Source organism: Thalassophryne amazonica, chromosome 12 (genome assembly GCF_902500255.1).
Source record: "Thalassophryne amazonica chromosome 12, fThaAma1.1, whole genome shotgun sequence".
In the NCBI taxonomy this organism is placed as follows: Eukaryota; Metazoa; Chordata; class Actinopteri; order Batrachoidiformes; family Batrachoididae; genus Thalassophryne; species Thalassophryne amazonica.
The window spans coordinates 98,879,916-98,886,829 of record NC_047114.1 but is presented as its reverse complement, the minus strand read 5'-3'; the positions used below and the strand labels follow the sequence as shown (position 1 = coordinate 98,886,829).

General features: G+C 40.8%; 1 long non-coding RNA gene across 1 annotated transcript; it reads right to left on the bottom strand.

Moving 5' to 3' along the window:
* Positions 1 to 366: 366 nt before the first annotated feature.
* LOC117522195 lies at positions 367 to 4,839 on the bottom strand. Its single transcript, XR_004564163.1, has 5 exons — positions 4,784 to 4,839; positions 4,566 to 4,695; positions 3,994 to 4,135; positions 538 to 610; positions 367 to 424 (listed from the first exon to the last, which is right to left on the bottom strand). It is a non-coding gene; the product is annotated as an uncharacterized LOC117522195 (long non-coding RNA).
* Between the last annotated feature and the right edge of the window lie 2,075 nt (positions 4,840 to 6,914).

The following is a 6,914-nucleotide window of genomic DNA, read 5'->3' as shown; positions in this document are numbered from 1 at the left end:
AATAAACACAAAACATCAGATGAATTCTTCCTGGGCTTATTATGTAGACTTAAAGGGGAAATATTGTTAGGAAGCTTACAAACTGCAAAAGTAAAAGACTGAATTAGGCCTGTACAAATCAAAGTAAGTCCCTTCGGCTGCTCCCTTGTTTTGCACTCAGGGTCCGCCACAGCAAATCCAAGGTGGATCTGCATGTTGAATTGGCATAGGTTTTACAACCGGATGCCCTTCCTGACGCAACTCCACATTACATGAGAAATGTGGCAGGGTGGGATTTGAACCCGGAACCTTCTGCACTGAAACCAAGCGCATTAACCACTTGGCCACCTGAAATCAGGCTTCCTTCAAAATAACGAACTCTGTTTCACCTGGTCATTTCCATCTGGAGTGATGATGGTCTGCTTATCTGTCCCGTCTCTGTTGTCTGCAAGATGTCATTCAGAAATATATCATCAGTACATCTACAAGGTCCAGGTAAAAATAAGCCATATGTAGATTAATCAAAGTTTAATACTCACCTCATGATTTGATTTGTACCTCGTCTGTCAGATGAGCTGAGTAGCTGTACGGCGTGGCGGGCTGGCCCCACAATGTCATCAACATGACTGCCCTGACTCACAGAAAAAATAAGGCTATTACAACCTAACAGCATGAAGATTATATTTTAAACAGCTACATGTTACTGGGCTTTAATTAGGGTGACCAAATTTTGCTTTCCAAAAACAGAGGACACTCAAAATATGTCATCTGTGTATGTTTGTTGCTGGTAGCAGTTGATCAACAGGTACCATGACTAAAGGGCCTTTCAGACCGAGCGTGTCAGGCTCAGTCTGAAAGGCCACATCAGCTTGCATTGGATGGAAACTCTGAAAACTGTCATCTCCTGCTACACTTCCAAATAAAACAAAAGGCTCTTTAAAGAGCAACTATTTTATAATTTGAAAAAGCAGTTTCCTTTTATATTTAACATTAACTGAATGAATCATTAACCCCTTAAGCCCTAGAGCCTATTTCAACAAAATCATATACCCACACATTATGATTTATTCTCAGCTTGTACAAGGCCAAAAATGCAAAAGTTTGGATCAGCTAAAAGACAGGGTCCTAGGGGATGTTGTGGATGCAAGAAAATGGAAAGTAAATAATACTTGGTAGGAGTAACTGAGGGGGTTTTTTCCCCCCCAAATGAATTCCGATTTATGTCTTTATTTGCTTGGCGTTTCAGCTGTGGTTAGTTGACATGTGATTGAAGTGGATACGTTTGTAAGAGGGGGACTTGCTTGTCCTTTTGATGTATAATAAGTGTATGTTGGTGTCAGCACTGGTTAGTTATAAGTGTTCAAATGTTCCAAAACAGGGCAAGTCCCCAAATTTGGGGACTCTGGGGTTTAAGAGGTTAAACATATCCATGAAGTCAAAGTTCAGTCAAAAAGACACTTGCACAGGTAGAAGAAGCCCTGCCCCTATTGTGCATCACAGTCTCTTTTATTTCCTGGTTGAAATGCAGATATGAATGAATGAATCCATGCAAGTCCCCTTCGCCTGCTCTGTTTTTTGCACTCGGGGGGTCGCCACAGCAAATCAAAGGTGGATTTGTGTGTTTATTTGGCACCGGTTTTACACCAAATGCCCTTCCTGTTCCTGACGCAACTCCACATTACATGGAGAAATGTGGTAGGGGTAGGGTTTGAACCAGGACCTTCCACACTGAAGTCAAGCGCACGAACCACTTGTTCCCACACCCCTGCTATATGAATGAATGAATGAATCTGGCAGCCTTAAAAATGTACACATTAATTTATCATGCTATTTTGTCTAAAAATAAATGTCCAAGGTTCCTTATAATGTTGATCAAGAAATCACCGCATCTGAAACAACAAGTTAGTTTATGGTTTAAATTTACAGATGGAACAATTATTTCTAAAGAAATACTGGAAAATGATTTTAAATGAGTTTAATTAGTTTATAATGTGATAAATGTTTTTAAAACTCAAATGTAGTTTCTGTGAAGGCTCGCAGATGTCCAGGTGGTTTCCATAGAGAGAAGCTTGAATCTCGACTGGACTGGATTGTGCTTGACGCGAGTCGCGTCAAGCATCCAGTCCAGTCGAGATTCAACGTCCTACTTTTCAAATGTACAGTAATAGAAAATCTTGAGGGGAAAAAAAAAAACATTCATAAAGCTGCTGTGTATAAATTAACACTTCTGTGACACATTTCTGCACTCTGTAGTCTTCTGTTTTCTGGCCTGATGCCTCAGTTCTATTGACAGTGCAAAGCTATGTCACAGCACGCAGCAGTGAAAAGGTTGGATTGTGTTGAAGTTTGAACGTGGCGGCTTGACAACAAGCGACAATGCTCCGCTCCTGGCAGAGTGTCGCGCAGTGTCAAAAACATGATGGTTGAAAATGATGGTTGTTATAACGATCCATGACGGATATAACCACCCTGACACGCATTGGCATTGTGAAAGGCCTTTAACACTATAACAGAAAATGTGCTTTCGCTCATCATACTCGCTGCTTTGATGACAAACGGAGGTGGAGCATCACCTTGCGTTAAAAAGTGAGACTTCTCATTGAAAATAATGTTTTTTTACCTGACCATCTGTTAGCAAGTTCTTTATGGAGGTGAAGAAAGCTAACAGGTCTGACCACGAGCCCAAAACAGTCAGCAACTTACTGTTTATACAACCCCTGGCAAAAATTATGGAATCACCGGCCTCGGAGGATGTTCATCCAGTTGTTTAATTTTGTAGAAAAAAAGCAGATCACAGACATGAACACAAAACTAAAGTAATTTCAAATGGCAACTTTCTGGCTTTAAGAAACACTATAGGAAATCAGGAAAAAAAAAAATTGTGGCAGTCAGCATCATCACCTTGCCAATGCAGATTCGAGATTCATCAATTAAAGTGACTTTCATCCAGTCATCCACAGTCCACAACTGCTTTCCTTAGCCCATTGTAACCTTGTTTTTTTTTCTGTTTAGGTTTTAATGATGGCTTTCGTTTAGCTTTTCTGTATGTAAATCCCATTTCCTTTAGGCGGTGTTCTTACAGTTCAGTCACAGATGTGGACTCCAGTTTCCCCCCCCATTTGTTCCTCTTTGTTTTGTTGTTGCATTTTCGATTTTTGAGACATATTGCTTTAAGTTTTCTGTCTTGACGCTTTGATGGTCTTCCTTGGGTCTACCAGTATGTTTTGCCTTTAACACCTTCCCAGGTTGTTTGTATTTGGTCCAGAGTGTAGACACAGCTGACTGTGAACAACCAACATCTTTTGCAACATTGCGTGTGATTTACCCTCTTTTAAGAGTTTGATAATCCTACCTCCTTTGTTTCAATTGACATCTCTCGTTTTGGAGCCATGATTCATGTCAGTCCACTTGGTGCAACAGCTCTCCAAGGTGTGATCACTCCTTTTAGATGCAGACTAACTAGCAGATCTGATTTGATGCAGGTGTTAGTTTTGGGGATGAAAATTTACAGGTGGATTCCATAATTTTTTCCTCAGAATTGAGTGAGTCCATATTTTTTTCCCTCTGCTTGGTCTAAAAAAGTAACCGTTACTGACTGCCACAATTTTTTTTTCTTGATTTCTTATACTGTTTCTTAAAGCCAGAAGTTGCCATTGAAATGACTTTAGTTTTGTGTCATGTTTGTGATCTGGCTTTTTTTCTACAAAATTAAACAACTGAATGAACATCCTCCGAGGCCGGTGATTCCATAATTATTGCCAGGGGTTGTAGATGTCAAAGTAACAGTCTCATGCGATTTGATAGAAGCAAAGACTGTAGCTATTAGAGACTGCGGAGTCCTCTATGAGTAGAGTCTGATTCTACAGAAGCCATTCATGATCATGACAAGGTGATATGTAAGACAAAGAATGACAGCACTACCTTTATGTGGAAATTAGAAAAATATCTGTCATATCAACTTCACATTAGAGCCAAACCATGATAAGTGATCACAATAAGAAAAATGAAATGAACCGCAGCGCTGATGCTCCTTGATGCATAGTGAGGAAGGAGCAAGGCCACTGTGTCAGGTCTTTGGGTCATAAGAGTCCACATTGGGGTTTCCTTCAGAACTCCGTCTCAGTTGCTTGATTTGCCTCATGACGCGCCCTATTACCTGTAAATGGTAAAAATAGAGTGGAGAACCCATAACACAGTTTTTATCTAAAAGCAAGTTTGAAAAGTGAAACAGTTAAAGAATAATTCAATTAATACATTATGCTTCATTCCGCTGGTGATGACAATAAAAAAAAAAAAAAAAAAAATCAAATAATCAACTGTTGTCCTGCAGATGAGCAGTCTTACAGACCACTCACTATATTTTATGCTTCTTGAAAAATAAATGGGCATATGGAAAGTGATGGCAATTTACTGAACGCTTTTTATTTATTTAATGTGGGCACAAATTAATCAGAAAAAAAGTGCAGCATTTTAATTTTGTTACATTCGTATAGAAACTTAGCAATGTGCATTTATCACCAAAACATCACCCCTCAAACATGAATCGGGACTTAGTTTGGACAGACATTTCTCAATCTTTCACTCACAGCATGGATCAACAGCTTCTCAAAAAGCCACCATCCTGTTGTTTTCAGTGAGGGAAGGGAGATCCCAAGCAGAAGCCAGGTCCTGGACACTTTGTTTGTCCTTTTCCGACAGTATGGATCCCCCTTCAAGCTTCAAGACAATAAGCCGTAAAAACATCACTCAGCAAGGACACAGTGAGCCCCATACTACTGAAAGAACAAGCCCTTTTCAAACATACAAGTCTGATGTGTCTCTGATGTCCAGGTCTGGGCGAGTCCCCAGTGTGACAGTCGCAGTTCAGGACTTCCACCCAACAGGACATGTACAACAGCAGGGCTGAGTCCCTGCAGGCATGGTCCTCCATGAAGGAAAGAGTGGCCATATCATTCTCCCCTCTACCATGAACAGATCACTTTCACGACAAAGTGAGAGGCTGAGGGGACTAAATGGCCAGGCTCTCCATCAAAAGTCGAGTAAGGTTGAACTGACTGTCAAGATATAAAAAATAGGAATTAGAACAATAAAAAGTAGTACGAAGACATGCGGAAGACATGAGCAGGTATGGCCAGAGTTACAAATTGATATAAACCTTAAAATAATCACTACATTTGGTCACATGCTATTACATCATACCAAAATTGATGCAAAACCCTGACCTCAGCTTCTCCATGCATGTTGAGAGTAAAAACCGAATCACCACCCTGTCCAATAGCAAGATCTCCTGGAACACAATGCAAAGTTGTAAGGACAAATATAAGACAGCACATGTTTCATTTAGTTTTGGACAAATGTAACTTGCAAATGGAATTACCTTCAAGTTTGCAATTCAGGGGTCCGTCCCCATTCCACATTAGGTCAGCTTGTAGAAGGAGATAAGTGCCATGTCCTGCTCAGCAGGGCTTTTTCTGAAGTCCATGCTGAGACGTAAGGGACTCTCCATTTCATGAGCACGTAGAAAACTGTCAGCACACTCAGATATGGCCTTGGTGGGGTCACTGACAGTTAACCAGCCTAATATACAAAAGAAGAAAGAAAGCGGATTGTATTTAGGCTTGACTGTCAAGACAGACAAAATGATTTCTTATTCAAATATAAGAATGTATCCTCCTCATGTTCCTATGCAACTGCCAAGCCTGAAGAGCACCTACCGTCTGGAACAGATGCAGAAGTTCTGGATGATCCAGGCACTGCTGCTTGCTCTTCCTGAATTACAATGCTTTCAGGCATCACTTCCTTTCCTGCCCTACACTCATAATGTATTCATGTTACAACTGCACAACATCTAAAACAAAGAAAACTGCTGATTATACAAAAACATGGATACCTTTCCACACACGAGGAGGCGTGACTTCAATGAAGTCAGCAGGAAACACATTTGTGCAGACCGGACATTCCTGCATTATCTGCTGTTGAAAAGATACAAGAATTGTTATTTCAAAATAAATTCTGTTCTTTAATACTGTAATTAATTAAATTTAATTTATGACATTTATATAGCACCAAATCACATCAAAGCTGCCTTATGGCGAATCACACAAGTAAGGTCTAACCTTATCAACCCCTGGAGCAGCACACATGTGACAGTGGTAAGGAAAAAACTCTGATGATATCGTAGAAGAAACCTCAAGCAGACCAGACTCAAAGGGTGACCCACTGCTTAGGCATTCTAACAGTTACAAGATTTTTACAAAGTTAACAGTTTTATAAAGTTTGTAAAAAAACAAAATGTCCAGCTGCAACAATTTCAAGCATGGGTTCTGCCATCAATCCAGTATCCCGCTGTCCACAGACCCACTCTGGCATATTTCCCTTCACACCTTGGACAGAGACAAAAAGAGCATCATCAGTTGGCCAGAAAAACCACCCTAAAGGTATAATTCATCAACATTAATTCAACAGGAAAGCAGACAAATTACTAATGGCCCGGTCACGTGGTATACAATTCCTGAAGGAAGGAAAAAAGTTTTTAAAAAAAAGTCACAAATCATCAGAAAGGTGGACAAATGAGCTTTTGACTTTCCCATCAATGAATAGCCTGCAAATTAAGAGCAAGGACACAGGAAGGAAAGGGGAACAAATGAAACCGAAGCTCATGTTGATCTCAACGCTATAAACAAATGCACCTGGAGCCACTGCTGGAGCGGTGTGTGTCTGCATCCTGCTCTGCGTTCCAGGACTCCGCGGTGGGACGGAGCTCTGCAGCACCTGAACCCTGGAGAAGCTGCAAAGAGAAGCGTGCGATTCGACCCACTGTGAAGACCTGTGCGCACATCAGTGGATCCACCTGCTCTAGTTGCTGTCCAGAACAAAAGAGTTATCTCCATCAGAGTCCTCACTCTCTGGTTCAGACCAACGACACACTGTGCGCT